The 15714-nt window shown below is 39.0% G+C and overlaps 1 protein-coding gene across 1 annotated transcript in view; it reads right to left on the minus strand.

Annotated features, from left to right (window-relative positions):
• Positions 1-15714, minus strand: part of LOC145334352 (chloride intracellular channel Clic-like) — a 426064-nt gene that overhangs the window by 296926 nt on the left and 113424 nt on the right. The window lies entirely within an intron of this gene.

The following is a 15714-nucleotide window of genomic DNA, read 5'->3' on the forward strand; positions in this document are numbered from 1 at the left end:
TTATTGATATTAAGTAGATTTGGATAAATTTTAAAATGGGAATATGACCAGGGCGGGGGGAACATTGGGTTGTTTATTACAAGTTTTATAATAAGTTTTCTTATTAGTTGGCTTAACAACTTTGGATACTTTTAATGAATTTTGATATGTTGGTTTATTATGTTGAGTGTCCAAACGCTTCAACCACTAATTGTAATCTACAGATAGAGAAATTTTGTGTATCATCATTGGGAAAGTGCATCTATTCATCGGCCATTGTCTTCTCCCTTCAAATTCTCGATATGACCATTTCTTGTTAAATACACAAACCTTTATTTCAAGAGTGCATAGCTCTTATATATCTAAAACAAAAATAAGTGTAAAAAATCACCAAACCATTCTGAAAATTAACAATACTAAGAAGGTCCCATAATTGGTAAATTCGCGCAATTTTTTTTAACACCCACTTTAAGTTTAAAAGATGGGTACGACTTTTTTTACCAAGACTATCCTATTATAAGTAGTAAGCTTTTTTGTCTGTAGCTAAAGATCTCGCTATCCACTTAACCTGTATAGTTCTCCTTTACAGTGCAGTGTGGCTTATTATAGGTCTAGGAAAGGTTTTTAACTATTTTTCCAACCTCCCAAGAAAAATCGCCGCTAGAAAAAAATACCCACCCCAAATATTTTTATTTTACTTTTTCTTTTTAAAATCAACTTAACTACACCTAGTAAAGGCTTCTAGGGGCGTAATCGCTAATATGGCTATATTTGAGAGGTGTATTGAGGGTTGCGTGTAGTGGTGTATTCACCCCCTTTAATTTTGCACGTCTCTTGTTATACTACTTGAATTTGAGAATACTTGTTAATCACATAGTCTTGCCTTTGACAAGGTCAGTAAAATGCAATGGCGACTATAATAGACAGTTGTTTAGACCAATTAGATTAAAGAATATAAATAAACAAAGACATTTAATATGTAAGTTCTATATTTTAGTTTCATACTTCTTTTAGATTTTATTTAATTCCTAAAAGTGTACAAAAATAGAATAGTCCGTTTCAAGGACGTCCAAGCTTTTTAATATTTTTGAGAGGAGGTAAAAATATGGATTCTAAAGGGTATTTGGGGATAAAATTTAATGAAACAAGGATGACAACATCCATAAGTAGCGAAGCACAAAAAATCGTGAATAGGAATGTATACAAGTAGATTTAAAGTGTATTTTTTAAAATCAAGAATAGATTTATCGGAGAAAATAAACACGAAACCTTGTTTTATTTTGTATGATGACAACATAAAAGATGCTCATAACAATGGGAAATATTATTTTAAAACAGATATCCTAAAAAAGTTTGAAAATTGGACCAAAAACACCAAAGATATGGGGAAATATGTAAAACATATAAAAATAGCCCAAAACCTGCTTAAAGGCAGTCTGACTGCCATGTTTGTATTCTTAAAACGACAGGATATTTAATTTTGATATCTATAACTGAAAAATTTTTAGAATCGGACCCTAAACACCAAAGATATGGAGAAAATGTTAAAAATATAATAATAGCCTAAAACCTGCAAAAAAGGCAGTCGGACCATCATAGTAGTTTTCTTAAATCGACGGGTAATTTAATTTTGATATCTATAACTGAAAAAAATTGAAAATCGGACCATAAACACCAAAGATTAGAAGAAAAATATAAAAATAGCCTAAAACCTGCTAAGAAGGGGTCCGACTGACATCCATGTTTTACACTTAATTATGCTCCATATGAATGGAAATGTTGACAAGAACTTTCAGCCTTTTATCTTAAACAGGAGCCGAGCAAATCCCATTTCCCCTATTTTGTCTCAGACGGACGGACGGACGGACATTTCAAATTATAGAGTAGCTTCGCTACTAATGAAAAAATGGTAGGTAACTGGGGCATCCCAAAATCTGTTTTATGTTCTTGGGCTTTTTTCCTTTTAGTAATTTGATTTACATATCTATTTGGCCTTTAAAATCTAATGAGAATGTATTTAAAATGATTTACTGAATGTTTAACTCTACTAGCTTGTGACAAATTTAAGAAGAATGTATTTAAAATGATTGTCTAAATTGTAACTCTACTACATAGTGACAAATTTAAGGAAAATATATTTAAATGATTGTCTAAATGTTTAACTACTAGCTTGTGACAAATTTAAGGAGAATGTATTTAAAATGAATATCTAAGTGTTTAACTCTACTAGCTTGTGACAAATTTAAGGAGAATGTATTTAAAATGATTGTCTAAATATTTAACTCTACTAGATTGTGACAAATTTAAGTAGAATGTATTTAAAATTAATATCTAAGTGTTTAACTCTACTAGCAGGTTACAAATTTAAGGAAAATGACTGTCTAAATGCTTAACTCTATTGAATTGTGACAAATTTAAGGAGAATGTATTTAAAATGATTCACTGAATGAACATTTAAATTTCTTTTGCTGCACAAAAAATGTAGAAATTGTCTGCATGCTGAACATAGAAAAAAAATTGATTAAATAATTTTATTTTTATATTTTCAACTAATGATTATTAAGATGTACTGTCTGTAGATTACAATTAGTGGTTGAAACGTTTGGACACCCAACTTAATGAACCAATCAAAATCCCCAAAGTTGTTAAGCCAACAAATAAGAAAACGTTTTTATAAAAACTTTGGAGATTAGTGTAATAAACAGCCCAATGACCCCATCCTTCCTGGTGTGACATGATGAGGAAGGTAGTAAGCGATAAAGTAACTGTTTTCAAAGCAATATAAAGACAAAATAAGACATTTTATATCACCATAACTTACACAAATCACAAATGTAATTTATTGGGGTGTAATAATAACCAAAACAATTTGGGTCCATAAATAACGAAACAAAAACAATATAAAACTACTTATAAAGTATATTAAAACAAGGATGACAACATCCATAAAAGCGAAGCACTGAAACGGTAGGACAAACGGACATTAACACTTGTATAATGTCAGAACTGAATAATCAAAATATAAATATATAAGACTCGAATCAAAATTATATGTAAAATTGTTGAAAAACTGTTTGATATTACAGGATAATGTTTATGGACATACTTACATTTTTAAGACTTGATTATAGAGTTGCTTCGCTTATAATGTTGTAGTTTGATGTCCCAGGATTCAGTATACCAAAAATCGGATCAATCGGATAATTAGATCACATAAAAATTTATTATTAAATTTTTTTTTTAAATTAACATGTTTAAAATGGACGTACGGACATTTTGGTAATGATTATAGAGTTGCTACGCTTTCTAAATCGTACCTAACTACTACAGGAATCCCCATAAATTCTAAAATGCCTCAATTAACAAAAAAGCTATCCGTTTTAGACGTACGGACCGACCCTAATTATAGAAAAGCTTCGCTTTTGAAAACTTATGTCAATTCATTATAACGAATGTTTAAACACTAGGCCCATTATGCAAAGAATTATGTAGGTTCTGTAAAATTCGACATTTAATTACTTGGATGTTGCACCAGATTTCCATGTAATACTTTCAGCTGGCTACAATAACGATCTCTTCCCCTTCTACTGGATTAGCGATCTGACCAATAATTGAGGTCCATATTAGAAAGCCAAATTGACGATAATTTTTCCCATGTATATGACAATAAATCCACGTATATTCTGTGTGTTATGCGGTCATCCTGCACATAAAATTTACTATCGAATAGATTTTTACTTAAAAATATTATAAGATATATGGTATTTTAGGCAATTATTTGTTAGAGTAGCTGCACTCCTTACGATAACTAACTGTAAACTGTCATAAAAAATTTAGTTATGGAAATATGTTACTCTAATATCTGTAGTAGAACAGGGCAAATAAATTTTACATTTTTGTTCATGAGTGATTAATATTTATGAAACTTTTTGAGAAGTAAAAAAAATTCTGTTAAACCAGTTTGTGAAAATAGTAACCTTTACTTAACCTTACTAACATAATCATCAAAAATTAATAATTCAAATGCCCAGATGCAATTCGAAAACCGAATATAATCTCATTAGTATTCTCTTATATTTAACTTTAAGAAATATATTGTATTTTGTATTGTTAATATATTGTGGTCTGTAATCGATGGGGAGAGGGTTGGCAGAAAAATAGCCTAAAACATGTCTAGCCTTAATAAAATTTAAATTGAAAGAAGCCTAAACCCTACCGAGACCTATGTAAATTTCCCCAAAAATAGAGAAAATTCAGTCTAGCAGTTAGTGAGATCATAACGAACAAACACAAAGATTTCTATTTCATATTATATGAGAGACCTTGCGGAGAGTTCTACATCTTTTACGAGAGTCCATAAGGGCTATTAGTGATATGGCGCCGCAGGGTTAGGTCTTCATGTAGGCGATAAAAATAAGTTTATATTAAAATTAAAAATAAAGGTTGGGGGGGGGGGGGGAGGACAATGTTTAAAAATATATTTGAGGGAAAGCACTTAATGTTTAAAAGTTTTCTTGGTGTTTTTAGTAGCGAAGCTTTTCTATGATTAGGGTCGGTCAGTCCGTCCTTTAGTCCGTAACGGATAGCTTTTTCGTTCATTTAGGCATTTTAGAATTGTCCTATCGATTTTAAACTTTATTCCTTCAGTAGTAAGGTATGATTTAGAAATCGTAGCAACTCTACAATCGTTACCAGAATGTCCGTACTTCCATTTTAAACATGTTGATTTTTTTCCGATGCTGTGAGTATTGGTGCAAAAAATATGACGTAACAAAAAAAATTAGCCAATGAGAGGCCGTTCTTGACCAATGGTAAAATTTATAGTGGACTCTCATTGGCTAATTTTTTTTGTTACGTCATATTTTTTGCACCAATACTCACAGCATCTTTTTTTCCTTTATAAAAACAATTTTTTTTGTGTGATAAAATCATCCGATTAATCTGATTTTTGAAATACTGATTCCCATTACAAAAAGGTACAATATTTTGAGCGAAGCATCTCTGTAATCAAGTCCTAAAAATATCAGTATGTTCTTAAACAGAATTCTGTATTTACGAAGTTTTGCAACAAATTTACGTATAATTTTGTCAAAACTTCATATATTTATATTTTGTATATACATTTCTGGCACTCTACAAGATTTAATGTTCGTCTGTCATACCGTTTCAGAGCTTCCCTTTTATGGTTGTTTTCATCCTTGTTTTTATAATTTTGCATAATTTTGTTTCTTGCATGGCTTAATTTGTGACAAACATTTTCTTAAGTAATCTTAACCAACACAAAAAATATGATGGTTGGGGATAAGTATTCTGAAATTTTTTGTATAAAAAGATGGACAAACGAACGAACAGACATCATTCTTGATGGGGCAAATTTATTAGTGAAGCAACATTTTCAAATTATTTGCAATCTTTTTTGCTAGATTAAATAAAACAAAATCCACCATAAGACCAGTATTCCCTGAAGAGTGGAGCTTTATCGGTTCAGCGGTTACCAAGAAAGACAGATGGACAGACATCCTACTACATATGCCAAATAATATTTTTTTAAAGTATCTTTCCCTGTTAATGAAAAATTAAATGTATTGCTTAATAATAAGTGCATTTAGAGAAATGACAAACAAGGAAAAAAATCCATGAAATTTTAAGGTTACGTCATTTCATACATTAACTGTTAATAATAAGTAAAACATGGATGACAACATCCATAAAAATGAAGTACATACTTTCTGGTAACAATTATAGAGATGCTTAGCTTTCAAAATCGTACCTAACTGTTACAGAAATAATCATCCACAGTTTGAAATCGATAGGACAATTCTAACATGCCTTAATTAATTAAAAGAGCTAACCGTGATGAATAGACGGTCGGACTTTCATTCCCAAAATATAGAAAAACTTCGCCTTTAAAATGCTTTATGGCTATATTTTTTTTATTTAGAAATGCTCTAGAACCAACCCTTTCATTGCACATCACTTGACTTGAAGAATTACACATTTTCACTAATTTAAATTTGATATCTTGCTTTTCAACCTTTTTCATTTTATTTTCAAATTTTAGGTTATTTTTATCTATTCTTATTTTAATGTATTTTTTAAACCGATCTGGCAAGCAATGGATTTACTATTACTTGGATCTTACACAGATTATCATTTACTCTGATAAAGTAAATCTTGTAGATGGCTAAAATAACGATAACCCCATTACCACATCCCTTCTCCATCTACTAGATTAACGAATTCACCAATAAATGATATCCGTGCTAACAACCTACATTGATGATATTTTTTTCCCCTGTCATAATGTGGTATTCGGCGACCCTGAGCCATGTTATGTGGCAACCCTGACCTTGGTTCGGAGAAGGGCCGAGGGCCCTCCCCCGAGTACCGGGGAAGGGGTCAGCCTGACCCCTCCCTATGCTTTAAAATTAATGATAGATTTTGACAGCCGTATTATGGCTAAGCTGCATTGTTTGGTTCCCCCACCCCTTTCCAGGGATGGGGGATCATTGTTGCCCATTTTGATTAATGTAATGATGGGACATGAGATCGCCTCGGTCCCTGAGTACACGAGGCGTACACGGGCTCACGGGATCGGCCAGCGTCCAGTTGCCCCAGTATGATGATTTGGAGCCAATGGAGATTGGCGCCTTGGCTCCGGGTCTCCACCAGATGGGGAAGGTCGCACCAGACGACGCCTCCAAGATTCCAGGCCGCTGCTACCGCTGCCATGGGAAAGGCCACCGAGTCAGAGACTGTCCTACTCCTATAGAGGTCAGCCTAGAAGAGCGACGCACCCAGTCCCGCCGTGACCGGCCTGCCAGATGTGAACGTTGCCACTACGCAGGCCATACGGCAGCCGAGTGCAAGGCTGACTGGGACCAGGTAGCCGGGAGGAGACGCGTAGCCGGCAAGGGCGCTAACTCGGGAAAGCCCAGCTCCCAGGTAGCCAACATGGAAGGGAGCGCGCCGCCAGCGACACTCCAGCAAACTGCCACCCCCAGCGCTGTGGGCCACTCAGAAGGAATGCCGCAGTTTGGGACCATCCCAGCCAGGATCAACGTGCTGGGAGGAGCGGCTGAACCCAACCGGGTTGGCCTGGGCTTCAGCCTCAACCACATGGGACCGGAGTACATGCAGCCAACTAACAGCGCGGAGCCAGAAGTCCTGCGGCCGCTGCCCTTCGGCCTCAACATGATGGTACCCGCCAGACTGAGTCCCCCGAAGGAGGAGGTAACCACTGTCACCCCCAGCGAGAGACGAGAGGCGCTACCCAGCGCCACCTGGACGATGTACGGGGAGGCCCTCGCGGCCGCCGAGCGGGAGAGGCAAGAGGCGCTAGCCAGCGAGTCCGAGTCGATGTATGGGACGCCAACCGGCGTCGCCACCTGGGAAGGACGAGAGGTGCTACCCCGCACCCCCAAGCTGATGTCTGGGGCGACAACCGTTGCCGCCACCTGTGAAGACTGGGGGGTGCTATCCAGCGCCCCCATGCTTGTGCCTGGGGCGACAACCGTTGCCGCCACCGAGAGACCTGGATCCTGGAACGAGCCCGCAGCCCTGGAGGAAGGGGTGACACCTGTCACCCCCAGTCAGCCCGAGCCCCCAGCCAGCAGGGAGAGTCCAGCTGTCCTTCACCCTCAACTGTGTCCAGCTGTCCAGCCCCCTCAACCAAGCCAGGATAAGTTAAAATTGACAAATACATTGTACCCAAGCTATTGTAACCCCCCAGCCTTGCCTGTGCCCCCCGCACCAGAGGCTGGGGAGATTGAGATTTGGGGGTATCAGGACTTGTCTGTGCCACATGCACCTGAGTTCCTAGGGCAGGGGAGGGATGTAATGCAGGGCGAGCCTGTGCCACACGCACTAGAGCCCCATGCCACTGGGCATGCCATGGATGAGGGAAGGGCCACCTTGAGGCTAGGGGAGCCGACGCCCAAACAGGCGCCGGTCGCCTGTCAGTCCGTCATTGGGGAGGGTATAGGGAAGCCCCGGGCGTCTAAGGATAACACTCAATGGAAATTTATATCTAGCCAGGAGCAGACAAACAGCCCTCCTTCCCAAGAAGCCGCTGTGGCCAGAGCCGAGAACCCCCAGATGCGCGCACGAGGATGGTGGCTGTCTGGCCGGTTTTCCCATTGGTGGATGGTTCTGTGGGGCCTATTGCTAGCAGCTGTGTGGCCCACGGCCAGCTATGTCTTAGTAGGGTGGGACTGTGCCAACCCCACCCATGTCACCACCTTCAACAAGGAGAAGATGTGTAGCAAAGAGCCGCTACACCAGGAGGTGCCTCTAGGCCATGAGGTACATATCCTGCAACAAGTTAAGATCCGGGAGACCACGGGGTATAGCTGTCAACTCACAGTGTCCCAGTGGACATTCAGGTGTGGCGTCTGGGGCCACCTGAAGGTGACGTCAGTCCCCACCCTCATGCGGCCAACCAAGATTGACCCAGAGACTTGCCGGGACCTGGCCCGGAGCCGAGTCTACACCCTGCCAGGCAAGACCAAGCCATTGATGTTCCAGCTGAACCACCCCCTGTTCTTCACCCTTGATATGGTGGGAGCACTGGTCAACAGCCCCAAGGGGGTGGGTTGTGAAGGGGAGGACGTCCATTTTGAAGGCCAACTGTACCGCAATGAGTTAGTGCTCCAGGAGCGACGGCTGCTGGTCAAGGAGGAGACCTACGTAGTCGAGAACGGACAGGTGGAGTCCCAGTATGACCACCTGACCCTGGCGTGTCCCCAGTCCGAGCTGTCCTGCGTCACCGGAGAGGCCACGTACATGTGGGACCACCTGGGGAGAGATTGCCCCTTGAGGCTAATCTGCAGCCTCCAGCCCAGCCTGGTGATGGATGCATTCTTGGTTGACCATCAGGCGCAATTCTTTATTAACATGACTACCCCCACCTCGATAGTGAACTGCGACTTTGAAGCCCATGCCACCAACCACCCAGCATTGTTCGTGGCAGCCGAACCGGCCGCAGCAGCGTTGCCCAGAGTATCGGCTAGGGACGTGGATGTCCCCCTCCAGGCCCAGATACACGCGGCCTACATCGGATTCACCCTGGAGACTCGGATGCAAAGCGCAGCAGCAGAAGAGGTAGCGGCCAACTGCTGGAAGCTCCAGCAGCTAGACCCGGCCTATCCGGTGCGTGTCCAGGGGAGCACGTTCTCTATCTTGAGGGGAGATGTATTGCTCCAGCTTACCTGCCAGCGTAATAAGTACGTGGTAAGGGAGAGCAATGAATGCTGGGACAAGGTGCAGGTGGAGCCCACAGGAGTTGTAGATGCCGTGACAAAGGTGTATAGCGGTCACGCCACCAAGATTCCCTGCTCCTCCACCTACCCCCTAACTGTACACGCCGAGGAAGGGTGGATAAAGCTAACTCCAGCCCCTAAGAAGAGGCCGCCCCCACTGGATACACCCAAACAACTGCTGACCGAGCCCTTGGATGACTTTAGCTCGGGAGGGTTGTATTCCCAGGCCGAGCTGAATGATTGGCAGCAGCTACTGTTGTTTCCGGCGTATAAGGCCGCCATGCTGACCGGCCTGTCTTATGGCTCCTGCGTCCAGCAGGGAAGCTGTTCAGCCACCGGAGACCATGGCATAGTTTCCTATAATATTGACCGACTGGCGGAGGAAGGGGAGGAAACCCTGGATGTCTGGGCTGGATTTAGACAAGCCATTCACGAGGGGGGAGATGGCGCAGCCATACTGTGTTTGTTGCTGTTGATTCTCAAGCTACTGGGAGACTTAACCATCATCTCCCTGGCAGCAGCACAAGGAGGTGTACGTGCCGCCCTGAATGCGATGTCGCAAGTATTCCTGTATCACCCAACCTTGTATCGCAAGGCCTTGGCCAGGGCCAGGGCCAACCATGCCAAGTCCTGAGACTTTTCAGTGGACTGGGATGCCATTCCTATTGGCCAGGAAGCAGCCGAGGAAATGGTGTCTATGAAGTCAGCCGATAGTGGGAATGACCGCCTAGGCAAGCCTGGGCCACACTCTGGAAATGTAAACGGGAATCCCCGCGGCCCCTCGGGAGGCCAGGCTGCCGCCCAGACAGTCAACCTTGTAGCCAGTGCTCCAGCCGCTGCCACAGCCAACCAGAACGCCCCGTTGCTGACCGGCCCCGCAGCAGCCGCGCCCCATGGTGGCCTGACACCCGCTGGCACCGAGCTACATGTCCAACAAAAGCCAGCCTCTACCTTCTACCCCACGTTGGGGGCCCATCAACTCTAAAAAGCACCACTAGGATTCCATTGAATTGTTAACCCTTGTAAATAATAGTCCCATAATGAGCTGGCTGAAGGCCTCAACCACTGTCGGAAGTCTGGTGGGGAAAAACCCCCCCCAGCCTTCCGAGGGGAGAGTTGTGGTATTTGGCGACCCTGAGCCATGTTATGTGGCAACCCTGACCTTGGTTCGGAGAAGGGCCAAGGGCCCTCCCCTGAGTACCGGGGAAGGGGTCAGCCTGACCCCTCCCTATGCTTTAAAATTAATGATAGATTTTGACAGCCGTATTATGGCTAAGCTGCATTGTTTGGTTCCCCCACCCCTTTCCAGGGATGGGGGATCATTGTTGCCCATTTTGATTAATGTATATATATTTATATTGATTTTGCTCTAGTATTATTTATTCCAATCTGTGTATTTATTATTTGTTGTATTATAAAGTAGTAACCTTTGGACCCTGAATAAAGTAACATCTGAATAGACTCTGTTTGTTATTTAGTGATAGCTAGAGGAGCCCAGCTTCTCTATAATTATACGTGTCCACGTCTGTTCGCACTGCCGTAGTCATTTGAACTTGGGTAATGGCCATTTAACCGAGGCGGTTACCACAATAATATCCACGTTTATGTATTCTTTTTCAAAAGTCAACGGGATCTTTCAGAACAAATAACAAACAGACAAACCTATTACTACTTATATAAATGATAAAACATTTTTATACATAAACAACATCTTCTTAATAATTGAATGACTTTTCATAAAAAGCAACCATGGAACCATTAATTTGGTCTGAAGATATCAATTATACCAAACTCCTCAATTTTATTCAAACATTTCATACAGTGTTTATTACACTAGTCCCCAAAGATTTACAATAACGTTTTCTTATTCGTTGGCTTAACAACTTTGGGGACTTCAGTGATTTTGATTGGTTGCTTCATTAAGTTGGGTTTTAAGTGTTTTAACCACTAATTTTAATCTATAGAAATTGTAATTTTATGTATCATCAGTGGGGATGTACATCAATGTATCGGTCATTGTCTTATCCCTTTAGATCCCTGCACTTCAGACAAGCTACTCAATACTAATTCAATATGATCGACTGATGGACATACATACAAAGATAAACACAGAGGAGGTAAAGTTTCAATTTGACATTTACTGAAGTTGTAATAAGATATTACATTACATTTGTAAAATATAATTTAAATTGCTTGTTAATCTAAAAGCAGCTGCGTCTCTCGAGGCCGTTAAGGGTACTTAAGGGGAGGGGGTGAGGGGATATCCATTTTAAATTTTATTTTCTTAAAGTTATAAAAAGAGGTCCCCTCCATCTACATACTACATGCAGAGAGACAACACATTACTTGGTTAATATTGTAATTTTTGTGTTGCTATGATATTTTTTGAAAAATATTTTTTTTTACCAAAATCAAAAAGTAAATAGATTAAATTTTGTTTGAATAAAGAAAGTGTGTGAGTATTAGTAAGACAACAGTTTAACAACTTTTATCTTCCGTCTATATTCTTTGGTTGACATATAAAACTGCAAATAAAGCTGTTTATAGTGTCTATAAATAAATGACGTCATACAATACAAATGACAAATGATAGGCAAATACACAGATTTAATTACCAATGGCAGGCCAGTATACATTTTGTTTGGCCAATTTTAGGTCAGAATGACGTCATTTTTTAAATGCACTCTAAAAAGCTTCACCGCAAATTTTTGAATGGCTAAAATATTATTTACAAATATAAAACCGATTAAGTTCTCCATAATCAATTCCTAATCAATTCCAGGGATGGTTTACGGCTATTTTTCTATACCTCCTCCATCCCTTCTGATACAGAGTAGGCATAAATGGTAAGGACGTATAATTAAATTAATTTTTATTTTTATGCTTTCTAAATAAGTAACTATATAAAACATTGCTTCTAATTAATTAAGTATTAGTAATTTAAATCTTTAAATCAATCAATAAACAAAAAAGGAAAAATTAATTCGTGATATTTACCAAATGTAATCAATTGCTGAATTATTAAATCACTTTTTATTCTCCATTGCCCCGTCCCTCCTCCCTCCCATACATTTTAATTCCATCAAAATCAAATAATAGTTTGCTCTCTTTAATCTAACCCCCTTCCCCCCCCCTTCAATCTAACCACGAAATGGATATAGGATATATGTGGATATATTGGCAGAGAAAAATGTTTCGTCAATGTAGCTCGCTATTATGGACCTTATTTGTTAGTCAGTTTAGTAGGAGGGGGTAATTAGTGGTATCTTCATTTTAGCCAGCTGCAAGCATTACTTTATCAGAGTACATGAAAATCTGGTGCATCATCCATGTAATATGGATTAACCACGACTTTTTAGCTACATACCACCGCACCGAGAGAAAGACGGAAGGGAGATGGAACACTTAAGGATTATATGTGTGTCTGTGTGTGTGTGTGGGGGGGGGGGGGGGTTTATGTGTTTGTGTCTGTGTTTGTTGGTGTGGGAAAAAGTAAAAATAAATTAAGCCAAAAATTAGGATCTTGGACAAAGTAGCTTCGGACAAAGTAGCTTCGGACAAAGTAGCTTCATGACAAAGTAGCTTCAGGACAAAGTAGCTTCCGGACAAAGTAGCTTCAGGACATTTACTTAAGAAAAGTAGCTTCTAATATTAATAAAGGTTATGGCCGCAGCGCTCGGCCCCCTGGCCTGCCTAGCCGCGGGCACTCGGCTCCCTAGCCTATAACCTAACCTAACCTAACCTATGTTAGCCTGAAGAAAAATATCATCAACTGATAATACATAGGTGGTTTAGAATTTCGTGGATTTTGCAAAAAGTGGTTGATAGATTTTTACAATTTTTAATATTGTTTTTATAAGTTTTAATAATGTTTTTACAATTTTTGGTTAGGTTAGGTTAGGTTATAGGCTAGGGAGCCGAGCGCCCGCGGCTAGGCAGGCCAGGGGGCCGAGCGCTGCAGCCATGACCTTTATTAACAGTGGAGGCTACTTTTCTTAGAAAGCTACTTTGTCCGGAAGCTACTTTGTCCTGAAGCTACTTTGTCCGGAAGCTACTTTGTCCTGAAGCTACTTTGTCCGAAGCTACTTTGTCTAAAGCTACTTTGTCCAAGATCCAAAAATTAGACATTTTTATCCTCAAATGCCAAAGAAAATTATCTGGCTAATATGTTTTTTTATATAAAGCTACAAAAATTTCTTGATATAAAACTGATATGGTTCTTCTTTACACTGGTTTAGGTGCAGGGAAGGTTTATAACTATTTTCAGATGCTGTACGTATTGGTGCAAAATATGGGGACAATTTTTAAATTGATTTGATGGGGCTGTTTATTTACGTCACAAGTGAGGGGAAAGAAAAGGGAAGGAGGAAAGAAACCCCCTAGAAAAGAGATGGGAGTATGACGTCACACGCCAAAACAATTTGAAATTTGTCCCCATTTTTTGCACCAATACATACAGCATCCTATTTTTATAAAGAAATAGCCCGTATACAAAAATTACCCCTTCCCAAACAATTTTTTTTACTTTTCTTTTAAAATGGTCGATCACCACCCAAAAAATATGACCCCCTGCCTAATTTTTCATTTTATTTCTCTTTATGAAACCAAATAAAAAATGGGGGAGTTGGTTCAAATTCAAATGACTTTAGAGGACTCAAGGAGCGTTACTGCTTAATAAACCTTAAGTAACACACATAAATCCTGCTGTATAAAGTAGTAAGGTTTCTTTGTTTTATATTTGATAAATATTTAACCAATTGTGTTCTCCATTGTTCGAAAGCTTCAAATAGGTTCCGAAACGGTCTTACATTTTTATTCTTAAGGTGGTTTTAGGCTATTTTCCTCACCTCATATAATTCAGAGTCCCTAAATTTTAAGGACCCAGCCGGTAGTTTTATATAGAATTCTATTGTTTCAGAAAAAAATCTTCATATATTTGAAAGCAAAAATTTGTGCCTGCCTTTCTAACTATGAACATTTGTTTTTCATTTATTATACTTTTCATTTTATTCTTGAGTATGTGTGTGTGTGTTAATGTGTGTGTGCGTATTTGATTATCGCGACCATATGGCTCTTTGCGCGCCGTAAAATACCCTACAGCTAAATAAAATCACATTAGAGTAAGCAGCCATTACAGCTTGTGATTCTGGTGTGATTTTTTAGATTTATTAAAGTTTGGGATCCAAAATTTTAGTGGATTAGTGTCTTACTCTTGAACTTCAATAATCAGTTTACTCTTGACTCCGAAGTGTTTCACATATTCCTTGAAAGCACAAAAAAGTCATAATTTTCAAGTTCAAATGTTTTTAAGGTTAAGATTTATATTTTTTTTTAAATTATGTATTCTTGAAAATATTTTTTTAGAGAAAATTAAAGGAAGCTCTTTATAGTGCCTATAAAAAATGACGTCATACAATGCAAATGACCAATGGTAGGCCAATACACAGACTAAATTGCCATTGGCAGGCCAGTATACATTTCAATTGAAGAATGGTAGGCCATTATAATGTCTTTTTTTAAAGGCACTACAGATATCTTCAAAAAAAGCATTTAATTTTTTCAGATTTGTTATTTTTTCTTTTTTTAACAAGTTTAACAAGTGACCAAAAATTTTTCAAAACAATGTATTGGTGAAAATAAAATAAAAATTTTCTTTAAAAAAAACTAAAAAATTGTGAAAAATGTTAATATTGTTAATGTTACTACCCCTGGTGGGGGCGGGGAGGCGTATGGACGTGAGTGCCCTGGACAATATGTCCACATTTACTCCCCTTACTAAATTTATAGAATATGTTGATGATAATTTAGACAACGAACAGACAACTAATAAAGGTAAGTTTTAATTTTATATTAAAAAAAATCAGCTTAGGAAATTTTTCATTATAAAAGCTTAGCTGTGCCTGGTCAGCTAAAAAGTGTTATAACTAATTGTTCAGTTGGGTTTCCAAACTGATTAACATATGCTAGATTAGAACTGGATCTGAGCCTTACTGAAAAATAATGAATCGTATTGTAAACTATTTTCAACGAATTAAAAACCATAAATCAATTCCAGTTTAGTTTTTGCGAGTTCGACTGAACAGGAATGAATCTTATTATTTTCATTTTAACTGTCCGAGGAAAGCTGTCAATAATACGAGGCGACAAACAACGTTTCATATAATATGTAGTTTTTCACGAATAATAAAATGAAAGATTATAACCAGTTTTGTTACACTTAAGGGGCGTAGGGGGAAGTTAACAACCCCAAAAACAAGATTTTAGTAAAACTGCCTTCCCCTTAGTTAACTGCTCAAGGTTTTACCCGCCCCTGGCAAAACTCAGTGCACGCCACTGATTAGATAAACGTTTATAGAATGTAAAATAAATATTAATAATTTACGTGCACTGAAAGTGCATAAATTATTTTTATATTGCAATTATTTTCTAATGTTTTTTTTTGCAAAAAAGTATACAAATAATTTGGTTATACATA

The sequence above is a fragment of the Acartia tonsa genome, chromosome 12 (assembly GCF_053477335.1).
Source record: "Acartia tonsa isolate MP-2025a chromosome 12, ASM5347733v1, whole genome shotgun sequence".
In the NCBI taxonomy this organism is placed as follows: Eukaryota; Metazoa; Arthropoda; class Copepoda; order Calanoida; family Acartiidae; genus Acartia; species Acartia tonsa.